The 18375-nt window shown below is 44.2% G+C and overlaps 1 protein-coding gene across 10 annotated transcripts in view; it reads right to left on the reverse strand.

The window, feature by feature from the left end:
* The window catches only part of LOC137374927 (uncharacterized), a 112280-nt gene extending 94854 nt beyond the window's left edge, over positions 1-17426 (reverse strand). For 6 of the 10 annotated variants that reach the window (XM_068041526.1, XM_068041529.1, XM_068041525.1 and 3 more), the window contains exon 1: positions 17162-17426. The gene's annotated coding sequence lies outside the window, so the exon portion shown is untranslated. Of the gene's footprint in view, positions 1-17152 lie in introns of all 10 variants that reach the window. The other 4 variants (XM_068041528.1, XM_068041520.1, XM_068041522.1 and 1 more) reach the window with 3 other exon arrangements.
* Positions 17427-18375: the final 949 nt, after the last annotated feature.

Here is an 18375-nt window from a genome sequence, read left to right on the forward strand (position 1 = left end):
ACTGTTGCTGTATTTCATGGAAAACCTACCCAAACTGATCTTCAACATCGCCTGGAAAGAACTATTCTAGGAAGATCCCAGCAACAGCCGCCTATATGCATTTGGAACACCAAATTAAAACAAAGGACATCTTTCCATAACTTTTCTTTCTTCTTCAAAAATTAGCAAGTATTTAACCAAAGTGTTTTTTTGTCTCTTTATTTGTAATAGAGCTCTAAAGCGCAAATCCCTTAATGTTTCCAATTAACCTGTGTATGTGTGTGTGAATGTGAGGGGCTAAGGTAAAAAGGGAATTTTAATATTTCAATCTGTGTGTTTATGCTTCATTACTGGTTAAGACTTGTTTCATAATAAACTAATAATGTTGTTGTTTATTAAAGAAACCTGTTGCGTTTTCACTGTTCCTGCTCATGGACCCTTGCTCCCCTTCACCACTTCATCCCTCCTTTCTTGTGCCACCATTAATAAATGGGAGCTTACATGTCAGGCAGCATGCATCAATACTTACATATTGTTGAAAAATAGGAAAAGTGCACAAGTACAGATAAAACAAACCCACTCTCAGCCACCTCTATGCGGTGCTCCCCTTGTGGCTTCGGATGAGGTGGAGGCAGCCTGCTCGCTTGTCTCTGCTTGCAGCTGTTGCACGTGGTGGTCATCCTTGTCGTGGAGGTGCCAGCAGGGACATAGCCAGAGGCTACTGCACTGGTGTCATTGCGGGGGCAGCCTCCATCATGGGGCCCTGCTGCACAGATGGTCCTTCAGTCAGAGGGGCCATGGAGGCTGATGATGACAATGGCATCCCATGAGGGGTGGCACCTTTATCCTCCTCGATAACTGCCTCAGCCCTTGGCTGACACTCCGGATGGCTGGAGGGGACCATGACTCCAAATACCTCTGTGCCACCAGCACCACCAGTGTGGACAGTTCCTGCATGCGCTCCAAGTGCTGCCACATATGGCTCTCCGTGGGGTTGATCATTCTCTCAATGGAGGAGCTTATGCTTTCAAAGCCCTGCACCATTGTGGTGTACATGAGATGAATGAATTCATCCATTCTCAGCTCATGTGACCCCACACTGCCTCAGGGAACTCCAACATGTGGAGCACTTCTGCTTCTGCTTGTCTAAATAGAGCCTCCTTTCGTGTGACTCCCAAGGCCCTGCATCTGTGCCCAGCTAAGCAAGGCTGTGTCTGGCCTCCATCCTCTGAGGGGGACTGCCCACAGCTGCTTCTGTCACCTCCTCCTGCTCACTCGTGATGTGCTCATCATCACCCAGTGCCCTCTAGCTATGGGTGCAAGGATCCACTGAGGTGACTGTATTTGAGCAGGTGGAGGGTGTGCTTGTATGATGTGATGGTGCTTGCTCTGATGGCAGTGTCTGGTCTGGTGCAGATACAAGAATTATTCCTTTCCCTGTGACATCTGAACCTGTGGGAGTTAGCCACCCTGTCAATCTCCATTTCTCCCTCCTCCTTGGCAGTGACGATGTGGAGGAAGGGAACCCCTCCTGTAATATGCTCCATTTTTCAGGCATTATGTTCTCATTTTTCCTGCAAGGACAAAAGAAAGAGAGATGAGGCACTGCTGGCCTTTATGGCCTTGCCAACCATTCACTGACATAAGAAGCTGCATGTATCAGTACTGGCAAGTCCTCAACAGTACTATGGTTGTAAGCTTTGCTGAGGGGTCAGTCAGTAAGTAAGTAAGGTCAGGAGCAGCATGTGCCCTCAGGCTCCTCATCTGGAGTGCCTGCTGGAGGTTGACGCCTGTCATGAGGGTCTGGCATTGTACTCACCTTGCCAGAGCAAATAGCTTATTAAACCTTCACCTGCATTGCACCCTGTTCCTCCTGACCACACTCCATCTGCTCACGTTCTCAGCCACCTCTACCCTGGCTTTCTTGCTTTTGGAGGGTAGCCCTCTCCTACCACCCTCTGGAAAGAGGACCTATCGACGCACCCTTACTACCTCAAGGAGGACCTCCAGGTTGGTGGCTGCAAAGCAAGGGGCAGCTCTGCCTGGGTTCTAGCACTCTGCCTTTCCTGCTATGACTGATACTGCAATTAATTCAGTGAAATTTCTGTTGAAATCAGGCCTGCAGTCTTTCAGCATGCCTCCATTCATGCCCCCCACGCTCTCTAATTGGCTACCCAAACTACCCTCCAGCCAATCAACAGGCCACCACTGTGAAAATTAACATCCATTTCCAGACCCCAGAAGGAAAATCAGGCCCTTATTGAGGGTCGTGGCGGGGGGCGCGGTGGTGGGGGTGGGGGGTGGGGAACGGGGGGAAACTGAAAAATGCCTCTGGGAGAGAACTGCCATGCTCCTCGACGTCAAGAGGGCCCGGCCCAATATTAACGGCGGTGGCGAGACCTCATGGCTGCCCCCTGCCACTCGGCGACGGGACCGCTATTTAAATATATTAAAATCAACGAATTAATTACACTTGCGCTCCCGCCATCTGTCCCAATGCAATCTTCATGCTGCTGGCCGGCACTCCCGCGCATTTGGATCCCCATCTGGGGAAATGAGGCAGAACACTGGTTGGGAGGGGGGAGGAGTTAAGTCTCAGTGCGGGAGGGGGGAAACGGGGTCAAAGAAACATCACTGGGGTAGAGGATGGTGCGAAGGTTTTAGGTTAGAGTTTATGCACTTTGGTGGCGGAGGGGGGAAGGTCAGGTGGTCAAGGTAAGTATTTTGGGGGATGGGGAGAGGGCAAGTAATGAATTTTATGGTTATTGGGGGGGCGAGGAGCAAAGTAACGTATTACATTTTTTTATGAAGGGACAGCCAGCTCCCCCAACTCCACATGATCTGGGGGGGGGGGGGGAGGGGGAAGGGGGCGGAGGGGGAAGGGGGCACCCCGGCTATTTAAATGAGGCATCCCACTTTAATATCGTGGCATGCAGCCTGTGCGGGCGGGCTGCCATTGTTTTCGCCCATTCAACCCATTATTATAAAGAAATTATTTTACTATCCTGAAGTGAAACAATGTTTGCCTATTTTATGGACAATGCACACTCTACCCTAAACCTTAAAGAAATTAGGAAGAAGTTTACATCATAGTTTAGCCTTTCATAGGAACAGGAGTAGACCATTCATCCCTTGGAGCCTGTTTGCCATTCAATGAAAACATGGCTGATCTGTATCTTAACTCCATCCATTTGTCTTGGCTCCATATCCTTTAAACCCTTGTCTAGCAAATGTATATCCAGCTCAGATTTAAAGTTATTAATTGAGTTATCATCTCCTGCTTTTTGTGGGAAGAGAGTTCCACACTTCCACCACCCTTTATGTGAAGAAGTGTCTTCTAACTTCTCCCCTGAATGACTTGGCTCCAATTTTAAAGTTATATCCCCTTGTCCTAGACGCCCACACCATCAGAAAATGTTTCTCTCTATCATTTCCTTTCAAAATCCTAAAAACCTCAACCAAATCACCACCTAGCCTCTACATTCCAGGGAATACCAGCCTAGTTTATGCAATGTCTCTTCACATTTAACTCTTGGAGCCCTAACAGCAGTCTGGTGAATCTGACCCTGCACTCCTTCCAAGGCCAATGCAACCTTTCCAAGGTGTAGTGCCCAGAACTGTACAAGTACTTCAGAAGTAGTCTAACCAGGGCTTTGTATCACTCTAGCAAAACTTCCTCCCCTTTATATTCTACCCCTCCAGTGATAAAGGCTAACATCTTTTGGGTTTTTTTTGTACCTGACTACATTTTAGAAACCTATATGGACCCCTAAATCTCTTTGGTCGTCCACTGTTCCTATCTTTTCACCATTTAGATAATATTTAATAATAAATCGTTTTTTGGTCCAAAATGCATGATCTCATACTTACCTGTGTTGAAATCCATCTGTCACAGTTCCACTCGTTCACTTAATCTATCACTGTCTCTTTGTAATTTTATACTCCTGTACATATTAATTACTATACCACTAATCTTTGTGTCATTCATAAACTTAGGCAACATAGATAGCCATATATCCAACTCATTAATTATAGTGAATACTTGAGGCCCCAGCACAGATCTTTATCGGAGACTACAAATCACTTAATTCCAATGAGAGTACATATCATTATCCCTACTCTATGTTTTTTATAGTCTCACAAATCTCCTAACTAGGTCAAAAGAAGGTGGAATCTTATCATTGCCACAGTGTTCCCAACGGCGGCACCAGAAGTTGTCATAACGTCTGCTCCCAGTTCAAATCCCATTTCTTACGCAATTTTGTATTTAAATTAGCCATGTGGCGATGGGCACCAGGAACATGTGGAAACATGTGGGATAATGGTGAAAGCTTTCACTTAAATCAAAATGTTTTTGCTTCCTTTATTTTGTGAAAGTCACCAACAACTTCATATCATTTATTTGCCCAATAGCCAAAGTGAATCAAATGGCAGCCAGCAGGCAGTGTCCCGCCCATAGGTTAAGTGATGAATCCCTGCAGGTTCACCTGCAGGCCATCAGAGAAAGGCGGGAGGTCCTCTTCCCTGCAGATGGAGTCAGAAGACCCTCCCACCTCACCAAGGAAGGGGATAGTGGAGGAGGTCTCAAACCTTGGGATACTTCTTAGAACATGGGTGCAGTGCCTCAAGCACAATGACTTGCTCAGATCAATGAGGGTAAGTGGTCCTGGCGAGGCTGCTCCATTGATTTCTTCCATGGCTCTGTGTTTTTAAGGCAGAGGGTACACAAGGAATACAGTCAAATGTGTGAGCAGCCTTGGTGCCATCCACTAAATGAAGATTGGCATTGTTTAATGTGATTGCATATGTCAGCCAATGCAGAAGGGATGATATTGATGCATGTATGTATTGGTTGTGATGAATCATTTTCCATGTCATTAAATCTGCACTGTCTGTTGCAGGAGAAACGGAGCCACAGCCAGCGCAAATGTGCTAAGATGGGAGGAGGGGTTCCTGACAATCAGGCTGCTGGCCATGGCTAAGGAGGAGGCCTCTAAAATCGTGAGAGAGGAGGGAGGCAGGGTGAGTGGAGACGTCGAGGTAGGAGCCACAAGGCGAAAGGATGAAGTGTCATCTCTGCTCTTGCAACCTTATATGGAAACTGAAGGAAATTATGTGAACTCATGTGAAGCACATGCTTAAAGTGCCTCTGCATGTGTCTCCACTGCAGGTGCCTGCATTCGAGTAGCAGAACGCTGCAAAACTCAGGAAACCTCGTCTGGGGAGCAAAAAAATAGCCAATGCCCCAAACGGTGCAGCGTCACCTGCCTCTTCTTCCACCTCCACCAGTGCAGCCACATCCACAAGGTCCGTGGGAGGTTTAAGATTAGAATCTGGATCACAAGCTGGTGTGAACGACACAGACATGTCCCAACAGCTGAGGGAGCATGTGTCTGCCGGGTCCCCTGACAATCAGAGGGCAGCTGGGGACTAGGCCCCTGCTCAGCCCCACCTTCATGATGATCCTCTGTTTGTTGCTATGAGAAGTCTGCTGGATGTACAGCAAAGCCATGTGGAAAATATGTCAGAGATGCCCGAGGTCATGCAAGGCTTTGTGTGTGCCATGGAGGAGTCCATGCAAGTCATGACATCAGCCATGTCAGTAGAGAGAGTCTGGTGAGCTCCGTGGCGAGTTTGGTTGAGCACTCGAGCCATATACGATCTGACTTGCAATCCATCGCTGTTGCTGTGGCTCCATGCAGAAAAGTCTAAGCGAGAGGGCAACGAGGAACCTGGACCTCCTTCCAGGTGCTCCTTCCCCTCAGGGAGATAGGCAGGTGCCAATATGCACACAGATGGAGGAGTTGTGCGTGCCAGCTGCCCCAAGGCCTTCCTGTCAGGACGCCTCCAGAGAAAGCAGTGTCTCGTCCTCCACACCGACATTGACCCCCTTACCTCCAGCAGGTGAGCACACGGGGGATACTCAAGCACCATGGCTGCAGACGCCCAGTAGCATGGAGCCATCAAGGCCCCGTTCCTCCAGAGGACGCCCGCCACGGTCATCCACAGCAACTTGGCACTGCACTTGGACTTCCTCCACCTCAGCTGCTAATGTCGGGGTAGACCTAGACGTAGTGGAAGAAAAAGAAATTTGAAACAGTTTTGAGCACGATGGTGACATGGGTGATGTACAAATTATTAAGATTACAAAGATGTATTGAAACATTTTTATTTCATGCAAAATTTCATCCACTCTCAGTAGAGTTGCTTGCTTACAGATGGATACAAAGAAGTTTTTTGGCAGCCTATGGCAGGAATGCAATTATGCTTGCAAAGCATTTCAGAAAATGTCCAGTGTCCAAATCTCATTGGAATTTGAGCCTTCATTCTATAATGATGGCTGTTTTCCTGTTGACGATTATTAACTTTTTCCATACAGTCATGCCTTATTTTTGTTTTCTACGGTCATAACTTAACGCTGCTTGCAGTGGTGTGTAGTCGCATTCATCATAGCCTTTAGATGATTTCAAATGCCAACCACATGAAAGTGCAGCCATGCTTTGTTAAGATTGCAGGGATGAATAAGACCTTAAGTAAAAGGGAATTCCTGTGGTGAATTGTTATGTGTCTCCTCCCAACGTTCCTTGATGCTGTGGCTTGTTGTTGGCTGAAAAGTGCATAAATGAGGTTCTCCCTGATGTCACTCGCATGTCTCTCCATGACCCTCATATCAATGACAGCATCGTTCTCGTTGTTGTCTTGCTCCTTACCCTCTTCATAGTTATTCTCATCTGAGGAGAACTGGTGTTCCTCCTGTTCCTCCGCCTGCAGAATGTTGCCGTGTCTAATTGCAAGGTTGTGCAAGGCACAGCAGACAACGATTATTCGTGACACCTCTATGACATGTACTGAAGAGCCCCTCCAGATCGGTCAAGGCAACAGGATTGTATTCTCAGAATTGCCAATGATGCGCTCAATGATGGCTCTGGTGGATGCATGTTTAGCATTGTACCTCTCTTCAGCAGCGCTTTGGGGATGGCATACTGGTGTCATCAATCTTGTACAAAGTGGGTGACCCTTGTCAGCCAGGATCTATCTGTCCACTTCAGCTGGTTCTTCAAAAACTGCTGGCAGTTGGGAGTTCCTCAAAATGTAGGAGTCATGACAGGTCCCTGGGAAACATGTGCAAATATGCATGATTATTCTCCCGCAGTCACAAACCAGTTGCACATTTAAAGAGTGGAAGCCTTTGTGATTCACAAAGACAGCAGGCTGGTCCCAGGAAGCTCTAATGGCTACATGAGTACAGTCGATTACCCCTTATATTCTAGGGAAGCCAGCGATGGCGCCAAAGGCTGCAGACCTTGTTGCCTGGCTATCCTCTTCTACAGGTAAGTATTGGCACGTCGAAAAAGGGCATTGGTTACCTCTTTGATGTACCTGTGGGTTGCAGATTGCGAGATAGGAACATAGGAAATAGGAACAGGAGTAGGCCATTCGGCCCCTCAAGCCTGCTCCGCCATTCAATTAGATCATGGCTGATCTTCTACCTCAGCACCATTTTCCCGCACTATTGCCATATCCCTTGATGCCTTTAATATCTAGAAATCTATCGATCTCTGTTTTGAATATACTCAATGACTGTGCCTTCACAGCCCTCTGGGGCAGACAATTCCAAAGATTCACCACCCTTCGAGTGAAGAAATTCCTCCTCAGCTCAGTCCTAAATGGCCTACCTCTTTTTCTGATACTGTGTCCCCAGTTCTAGACCCCAGCCAGGGGAAGCTTCCTTCTTGCATCCACCCGGTCAAGCCCTGCAAGAATTTTGTAGGATGAGTCAAAATTAATTGTCAGGCTATTGCCGTGGTGGCAGTGATTTTATCTCCACAACCCCTTGAATGAATCAGATTATTTCATAAACTCCCAATTTCCATGGATTTTTGTTCAGAACAATATTGGGGAAGAAAACAAATGAAATTGTAACTTTGCTATTCAACTGTTTACATGAGACCCATGGCATGCGATAGGGAACGGCACATATTGCAGGAAAATAAATTCTGCATCGCTATAAAAAGGTAGGTGATATACAAATTTATTAATTTTCATCTATTAAAAACAGGGTTTGTTTTTTTTATATTGCTAAGTAAAGGCTGTTGGCGAGACATTAATTTAATGTAAACAATGTGAAGATGGAATTTCTTACTTGTTACCTCATACAAGATCTTAAGTAGGTTCATTTCAAAGAAACTAAGGCACATTTATGTGTTTCCAGAAGTGTTATTCAGCCTATATGTTTGGACAACAAATTCTGCAAGACCAACATCTCCATCTTTCAGTACAAATGAAGGATCATGCATAAAGTGCCTATTTGTGCAATCATTTTCTACTTACAGCATAAGTGACAACGTCATGTCTGTAATAATGAGGAGTATAAATTGATCAGATTCATTACACATTGGCAATGCATCATGATGGACTAATTTCAGAGTGTTTTCACTCATCAAAACTACATCTGACCAAATCATAAATAATTAAGGAGGCAGGGTTCACCCCACAGGGCATTTTAGGATATTATTTAAGGAATTCCCACTAGAACTCATTCTCTAGAGTGTTTCATTTTAAATCAACATTGCTTATTTCATTACCAAAATAAATACATTTGCACTTTTTCCCTAAAATTTTCATTTTCATTCCCTTGAAATCCATTGAGCCAGCATATTCACATTTTTGGTTTTTTGGATGTTGCCCATGTGAATTTTTCTAATTGTTATGACTTATTCGGAATACACACAGCCTCCATTAAATTAGTTGGGTTGCTCATACAATACACTGCACAGTTCTAATTGAGACCTCAATAAATATGAGGAGTGTAACACATTTGTTGCAGTCAATATTGTATTACTTCTTTGTTTCCGAGTTAAATCAATTTCAAATTTTATACATCAAAACATTTTTGGTATTTTATAGGCAAGGTAATGTATGATGAGAGAGTCAGAATTAATGCAACTAGTTTTAAATGAAATTATCTTGAAGGTATTCTACACATTTAAAAGAAGTGTAATGACTTACAGCAAGAGATCATATAAAAACGATGTTACGACTGAGGCAGGAGGAGTGCACTGTTTTCCTAGTTCCATTTCTTCACAGATGACAACATATATTTAAATTTTTTCACAGTTACCGATATGGTCAATCATCCGGTTAACCAAAAAAAAAAGCGATTATCTCTTTAGTGCTCTATTACAAAAAAAACAGGCTAAAGAAATGCTTTGGTCAAATACTTGCTAATTCTTGAAAGAAAACGCAAAGATATGGAAAAATTTTAGCTGTCCTTTGTTTTGGTTTGGCATACCAAATACGCGTAGATGGCTGTCACTGGGATCTTTCTAGAACAGTGCTTTTCAGGTGATGTTGAAGAGCAGTTTTGGTAGGCTTTCCAGGAAAAATGCAGCAACAGGGGTTTCAGGCAGTTTCTTATACTTGCTTCTCAGAGCTTCTCAAAGAGATGGAAAACTGGCAGCTTTTCAAAGAGCTGGGACAGGTTGAGTTGGAGTTAGTCCTTGGCAGGTTGATTCTTTGACTCCTTTTCAAACCATTATCCCTATCCCAACTGCCAAAATCTTTCCAAATCGAAACCAAAAACACCTCAGGAGTCAAGCCTCCTGACCCCTATAAATCTTGACCTGTCACTTCTCTGTAAACATCTTCCCCAAGTCAAAAAGCCCCTTGCTGGGTATTTATCTGAAAACAGGTGCTTTCTAGTTACCGTCGTTTACAAACTAAGTCCAAAGACCTTCTGATGACCTTTTTTTAATAAACAAAACACAAATTCCAGCATCGATGGAATCTTTTTTCAGTTTATTTTATTTTTTTTATTTAGAGATACAGCACTGAAACAGGCCCTTCGGCCCACCGAGTCTGTGCCGACCAACAACCACCCATTTATACTAATCCTACATTAACCCCATATTCTCTACCACATCCCCACCATTCTCCTACCACCTACCTACACTAAGGGCAATTTTACAATGGTCAATTTACCCATCAACCTGCAAGTCTTTGGAGGTGGGAGGAAACCGGAGCACCCAGCGGAAATCCACGCAGACACAGGGAGAACTTGCAAACTCTGCACAGGCAGTACCCAGAACTGAACCTGGGTCGCTAGAGCTGTGAGGCTGCGGTGCTAACCACTGCGCCACTGTGCCGCCCATTGTGTTTGAAAACACAAGTTCTCAAAATTTAACAAAATAATGGAAGCACACATAACACCTACCATATATGTCGCCGTTGATCCCTGGTAGCAAAGAAATTAAGTGCAATAGTAACCTTGAGGATATGTAGCATGGGGTTCCAAACGAAAACAAGCGGCTGCAGGTAATGCTGAAGGATCGGACACATTTCTGTCGCCATTGCAAGTCACACCCTCATGCTTCTCTGGCATTGCCTCTCAGACATCTGAAGATAATGTGTCCTTGTTCTGAGGATGTGATGACATGCCAGTGCCCGTCTTCGATAACGCCTTTCCTGGATGGCTTCATTCTGAGCAGCCTCACCCTCTTGTGCTACCTGCTGCTCCTGTTGAGGCATCATCCGTTGATCACCAAGATCCCTCCTCAGTCTCTCCCTCTGCAATTGTTCACGTGTTAGAGAACAAATTGCATGTATGAAGCTCATGTCTTTGCAGCTTTTCAATTGTTGCGATGAGAAGAGTGTTGTAAAACCCTCCTCCTTCTGCCATTCAGCAGAACCATAAAAGTTATGAGCAGATCGCTGTTATGTGCCTTACATCTGCATGTAGCAGGAGATCCCACCCACCATCATTTGTCTCCTCCTAATCAACTTGCATGCCTTGATTGGACACGTGGTTTGCAATCTTCTTCCAAAAAATGTTGCGTCTGCGATACCAGGCACGTTTGTCCATCTTCCAACCTCCTCCTGCCACCTTTCAGCCTGCACCCATCACCCTTGGCCCACCAAACTTAACCTTCACCCTGTTACCATAGAACCTCCCCTCATTACTATGACCCAGCTCATCATCAATTTATACATGTCATTCCCTCCCCCCTGTCACCATTCAACTGCTGACTCTCACCCCTGAACCTCCAAGAATCCAGCTTGATATAGTTACAGATTCCCAATCCCTTCCCTATGATGACCCTGAATACCCAACCCTAAGTCTGATCTCCACCCCCCCCCCCCACCCCACCCCACCATATACAATTGCCCCTGTGACTGTGACCGTCAGTCAGTATCCTGATGTGGACACAAAGGGCTAGGACATTGACAGCAATCTTCCCTCTTTTTAGGCCTCGCATGACCATCAGTTTATTGAGATGAATGTATCAACCCACCACCCTCTGCAACTGCACACAACCAGCCTCATCGTCAAAAGCAGCCACTACACACCCTCGATGCTTCCCTCCTCCCTCCCCTGTTCCTCCATGCACCTGAGACCCCACTTTGTCCTCCCTGACTACCCTCCCCTGCTCCTCCATGTAACTCCTGCCCATGCCGTCACCGCCATCCCCTGAGATGATTCACCCTTGCTGTTGCTGAGCCTGGAGGCAAACATCCATTCCAATGCTGGGGTTAATTTAGCAGATGAGTTAAAGAGAGAAGAGCACAGTCCTGAGACTCAACTGCACAAATCCAACTGATGCATGCCACATTGAAACATTCGTGAACTGGGTGACATGGGAATAATTGCTTGCCATTCACTTAATCTGGCAGGTGGGACTAAATTGTAACTATGCAGAGGGAATGAATATTCATGTTATTTAAATGAATGCAAAGCTGCAATCCGCACCGCGCTGGGGGAACCCTGGAATGCCGCAAACAGCTGCTGACATAGTTCCTCTAAAATATCCCGCTGTCGGGAATCTGAAAAAATGCCTCCTGCCTAATTATATCACCCCATACGCCACCAAATCCGCCATGACGACCGCATAAAATTCCCCCCAAAATTTTTAAAACTTTATTTTAAGATTAGGGCAACAGCAATAGTTCTGTACATGTGTGAACAACAGAATCCAGAGCTGTGAGAAATCCAGTAATTTCAATGTTGGATGATGATAATGACTTACCTTTCATCCATGTCAGAAGTCATTAAAATCCACTATGTCGGACAGTTTTTTGATTTGCTGCTTCAAGCAAACAATATCCTGGTGCAGAGACCTAACCAGAACACTTTTTTAAAATTCATTCATGGGATGTGAGCATTGATGGCAACAGCAGCACTTACTGCCCATCACTAATTGCTCGAGAAGGTGGTGATAAACCGCCTTCTTGAACTGCTGCAGTCCATATAGTGCAGGAACACCCAGTGCTGTTAGGAAGGGAGTTCCAGGTTTTTAACCCAGCGACAGTGAAGGAACAGCAATATAGTTCCAAGTCAGGATAGTGAGTGACCGGAGGGGGATTTGCAGGATGTGGTTATCCCATGCACCTGCTGCCCTTGTTCTTCGAGGCCGGTAGTCAGCAACCTGCGGCTTATTAAGGACTTGTGCAGCTCCCGACCTTGATAGATCAATTGAACCCATTTCGATGGTAATTAAATGGCTTGTTTCATTTCTCTGAACTTTTAAAAACATTGTGCTTCTGAGAAAGTATCATTCAATTAACAACTGTTTTGAAAAACCTTGAAAATGTTGTTGAAATGTTTTTCATTATTATTGGCATTTGAGTAACAGCATTGTGGCTCTTAAGATACTGCATTTTTGACTAAATTTTAAAAATGGCTCTTCCTGTTATTAAGGTTGCTGACTCCTGTTCTACGTGGCAGAGGTTGTGGGGTTGGAAGGTGCTGTTCAAAGAAGCCTTGGAGAGTTGCTGCAGTACATTTTGTAGACAGTGCTGTCACTGTGTGTCGGTGGTGGAGGGAGTGAATGTTTAAGGTGGTGGATCAAGCAGACTGCTTTGTCTTGGTTGGTTTCGAACTTCTTGAGTGTTGTTGGAGCTGCACTCATCCAGGCAAGTGGAGAGTATTCCACCAAACTCCTGACTTGCGCCTTGCAGACAGTGGACATGATGTCTGACCTACATGTGATTCCACACGCACTGCAATGTGGTTGACTCATAACTGCCCTCTGAAATGGCCTAGCAAGCCACTCAGTTGTCAAGGGCAATTAGGGATGGGCAACAAATGAGGGCGTTACCAGAGACACCCATATCCCATGAAAGAATAAAAAAAGTCAGGAATGAGTTGCTCGCCACAGAATTCCCAGCTTCTCACCTGCTCTTGTAACCACTGTATATATACGGCTTGTCCAGTTAGGCTTCTGGTCAATGGTAACCCCCAGGATGTTGATGGTGGGGATTCAGCAATTGTAATGCTGTTGAATGTCAAGTGGGTTGGTTAGATTCTCTCTTGTTGGAGATGGTCACTGCCTGGCACTTGTGTAATGCCAATGTTACTTGCCACTTATCAGCACAAGCCTGAATGTTGTCTAGGTCTTGCTGCATGTGGGCACAGACTGCTTCGGTATCTGAGGAGTTGTGAATGGTACTCAACACTGTGCGATCATCAGTGAACATCCCACTTCTGACCTTATGTTGGAGGGAAGGTCACTGTTGAAGCAGCTGAAGATGGTTGGCAAAGAACACTACTCTGAGGAACTCCTGCAGCGACGACCTGGGGCTGAGATGATTGGCCTCCAACCACCATCTTCCGGTGTGCTAGGTATAGCTCCAACGAGTGGAGAGTTTTCCCCTGTTTTCCATTGATTTCAATTCTGCTAGAGCTCCTTGATGCCACATTCAGTCAAATAATGCCTTGAAGATAGGTTCACCCCACCTCTTGAATTCAGCTCTTTTGTCCATGTTTGGACCAAGGCTGTAATGAGGTCTGGAACCAAGTGGCTCTGGCAGAACCCAAATTGAGCATCAGTTGCTGTGTAAGTTCCGCTTTATAGCACTGCCAATGACACCTTCCATCACTTTGCAGCTGATTGAGAGTAGACTGATGGAGTTCTAATTGGGTGGATTGGATTTGTCCTGCTTTTTGTGGAGAGCACATACCTGGGCAATTTTCCACATTATCGGAACAGCTTGGCTAGGGGCATGGCTAGTTCTGGAGTGTAACAGCTGTGATGTTGTCGAGGCCCATAGCCTTTGCTGTATCCAGTGCCTTCAGCCATTTCTTGATATCATGTGGAGTTAATTGAATTGGCTGAAAACTGGCATCTGTGATGATGGGTCCTCAGGAGAAAGCTGCGATGGATCATCCACTCAGTAATTCTAGTTTAAGATGGTTGCAAATGCTTCATCCTAATTTTTTGCACTAACATGTGGGGCTTTGCCATCATTCAGGATGGGCATGTTCGTTGATCCTCCGTCTCCCTTCAGTTGTTAAATTGTCCACCACCATTCATGACTCGATGTGGCAGGAATGCAGAGCTTTGATCTGGTCCGTTGGTTGTGGGATTGCTTAACTGTGTCTATAGCATGCTTCTTCCACTGGTTAGCAAGCATGAAGTCCTATGTTGTAGCTTTACCAGGTTAGCACCTCATTTTTGGGTATGCCTGGTGCTGCTCCTGGCATGCTCCCCTACACTCCTCATTGAATCAGTGTTGATCTCCTGGCTTGATGGTAATGATAGAGTTAGGGATATGCCAGGCCATGCAGTTCCAGATTGTGGTGGAATATAATTCCGCTGCTGCTGATGGTTCACAGCGCCTCATGGACGCCCAGTTTTGAGCTGCTAGATCTACTCTGAATCGATCTCATTTAGCAGGGTGGTAGTGTCACACCACATGATGGAGGGCATCTTCAGTGTGAAGACAGGACTCTGTCTCCACAAGGACTGTGCTGTGGCCACTCCTACCAATACTGTCATTGACAGATGCATCTGTCACCAGTAGGCTGATGAGGATGAGATCAAGTAAGTTTTTCTCTCATATTGGTTCTCTCACCACCTGCTGCAGGCCCAGTCTGGCAGATACGTCCTTCAGGACTTGGCCAGCTCAGTCAGTAGTGAAAGCTCCACAATGCTTAAACCCAAAGTCGTCTATTCCAATGTTACCTTAAGACTGTACGTGGAACACATCTCTCATTGTATTCACTCTCCCTTCCTTTATAAGACCCTTGTTGGCTGTCATATTTGCTTAATTGACAACAGAGAGATACTTTAAAATTCACATCATTAGCTGTGAATGGTCACATTATTTTAAATAAATTTACAGTAATAACTGTTGATAAAAGAAAAATCCATCAATAGATGATCAAATGTTCAGCAGAACACCATGCTTGCAGTCCTCTCGGAATCATGAAATTGTCATCTCTGCATTGAATAATGCAGACTGTAACCATACATTGCACCTTGTTTGGAGTCGGGGGGGTGCTCAGGAAGAATTTTCATTAAGTTTTACATGTGGTTGCTTGTCCTTTCAGTTAAGTTTTAGCATGTAAATTCCATAGGTTCTTTAGAAAGAGCAGGCTTGATGAGTCCAATAACATCTTGTAATCTGAATTTCATGTTATTGTTAAAATACTACCCTCCACAAGTAAGTCAGTGATTCAGCACAAAATCTAAACTTACACTGAGAACTCAAATTCACAGAAGATAAAATTCTGGACCTGACTCCACACGATTGCTGCATTCCAAAATATAATATTCAAACAGATCTAAAAGCAGCATCTAGTAGGGTTGACAGCACTGTCAATTTCAAAATGTTGGATTTGTCATTTTGTTCCCATCTTTGACACAGACCCAGTAAGCCTCAAATGACAGAATCACTATTTTCTTGCACTAATTGTGAGCAGCACAGTTAATCCTAATAATCAATCTCAATATAATTTAGGATCCAACGCTGTAAAATATTTTCAAATCCTAAAGAATATGAATCAGAATTGGAATTGGACATATGTTAAAGAATTATGGATTGGAAGGGCATCATTAATATACAATCTAACAAGGTTCAACACAAAAGCATGGTTTTATTACACACGTTCACAGTGCTCCTGGGCTTGCAGCTTTCAGTAGCTGAATGAAAATCTTAGCTACAACTCCCAAAGTATATACACAATAATTTTTAAAAGGTGCTGTTAATCTGAATTTCAGAGAAGCAACCTAACTGTAGAAACTTTCAGATCCAAAATTAGAATTCCTTCAAATACACATACCTGCCTTTGAACATTACAAATACATGAATACTATATAACTTATGAAACAGTGTAGAATATTTGGAATTTAAAACAGATGTAAAGTTTTAATTGTTCTCTCTCTCTGATATTTCCAACCACAAAATATGCAGGATGTGGTCAGTGTTGTGCTCCATGCTGGCATTTATTTTGTTTTCCATTTATATAAATGATACGCTTCAGAGGAACAATAATGATGTGTGCTGATGACACCAAGTTAGGAAATTGGCATACTGCAAAGAAGAACTGAGGAACTGGAAGAACCCAAAGGGAGTGGACAGAAGGGGGCACAGAATGGGGAGAAGGGTGAAACAGTACATTTTAGAAAAAACAAAGTGAATGGACATATATCCCAAACAGTAAGATTCCTAACAGAATGCATAAACAGATCAATGATGTAGATGCATAGTTTTTTTAAAAGGTAGAAGTGCAGATAAATGCCATATTGAATACAGATGCTGAATTGAGACAAGATATGTGTTAGGTTGAGTTAAAGTTGGAGTGTTGCATGCACCCTGGGCATTGCATCATAGAAAAGCTACAAAGATTCACTACAATTATAACAGGAATGAGGAATTGCAGTTATGATTTTTTTTTTCAAAACTCTGAAACAGAGAAGGTGGAAAGGGTAACTAATAAATGTTTTCAAAATAATGGAAGATTTTTGATAAGATAAATAATGGAAGATTGTTTCCACTAATTGGCAGATCAGTAACAAAAGAACATAATTTTAGGATACCACAAACAAAATGAAGAAATTTAGAAGACTTTTTTTCCACAGAAATTTCTTACAACATGAAGCCCTAAAGGCTATCGAGTCAGAGACTCACTTGGACACGTATTTGGAAAAAGGAAATGAACAAGAGTTAGATTGCGCCAGTTGAGGCACCTGCACCAACACAACCTACCAAATGCCCTGTGGCCAAACTCTATCATTCTCTCTTTGTCCTTCTGCAACCCCTTCAAATTGAGTTCCAAAAGGCATTTTTACACATTAAAAAAATAGTTTTGACCAGTATTTCAGTCATTTGAACCTTGCAACAAAGTTACACGTGGACAAAAATTGTCCCTGCTTTTTATGCTGTTAATTCAAACCTTCCTGACACACACTGCAGCCGCTGTAAATTAATCCAGTCTGTGATCACCCCTCACCACCAGCCTTCTGTTTAATGAAAATCAGAGACATCCACAGCCGTTAGTTGCAATAGTTATCGATCAAGTTGACAGTCCATTGAGCCAAATATAATTTATGTTTCGTTTTATATTTTAAACTCAGTGCGACCGTTTTTAAAAGCACGGCTCGCCTGAGAATTGTAAAAGATTTATTTGTTGCTGGTTATGTCTTCTGTTTACAGTCTGTTGCGACGCAATAACCCATTGTGCCGCGACTGGGCGGAACCAGTAAGGGCTTTCCGATTTTGTTAGCGGAGCTGAGCTTTTGTAAATAATTAATGTCTGATTTAAATGTAAATTTGCTGTGTTCGACTTCCTTTTGATGATGCTTTTAAAAAATATAACTTTTTAATAGCTCAAAAATTCAAAGTAAACCAAAAGATCACCCTAAACAATGGAAACAATAGCAAGCCTTAATTTTCTTTGCAGAAAATCATCGTGGTATTCATGAGTCTCTAATTCAAGTTACTGAGAAATCTACGCCCACCACTAGGGTCCCTGCCTCGACAACCTCCCTTATATATTTCTTACCAGGTAGCCTGTTCTTCTGACTCTGGTCTGTTCCACAGCTGCCCTCCCGTCCTTAGCACAGATCTTCAGCTGTCTCTGACCTAATTTTTTTAAATTCATTCATGGGATATGGGTGTCGCTGGTTAGGCCAGCATTTATTGCCCATCCCTAATTGCCCTTGAGAAGGTGAGCTGCCTTCTTGAACCATTGCAGTCCATGGGAGGTAGGTACACCCACAGCACTGTTAGGAAGGGAGTTCCAGGATTTTGATCCAGCGACAGTGAAGGAACGGCGATATAGTTCCAAGTCAGGAAGGTGTGTGACTTGCTGCTCTTGTCCTTCTTATTGGTCGAGGTCGCGGGTTTGAAAGGTGCTGTCTAAGGAGCCTTAGTGCGTTGCTGCAGTGCATCTTGTAGATGGTACACACAGCTGCCACTGTGCGTTGGTGGTGGAGGGAGTGAATGTGGATGTGGTGCCAATCAAGGGGGCTGCTTTGTCCTGGATGGTGTCGAACTTCGTGAGTGTTGTTGGCGCTGCACTCATCCAGGCAAGTGGAGAGTATTCCATCACACTCCTGACTTGTGCCTTGAAATGATATTTGACTCAATGGACTGTCAACTTGATCAAAACTATAG

Source organism: Heterodontus francisci, chromosome 11 (assembly GCF_036365525.1).
Source record: "Heterodontus francisci isolate sHetFra1 chromosome 11, sHetFra1.hap1, whole genome shotgun sequence".
In the NCBI taxonomy this organism is placed as follows: domain Eukaryota; kingdom Metazoa; phylum Chordata; class Chondrichthyes; order Heterodontiformes; family Heterodontidae; genus Heterodontus; species Heterodontus francisci.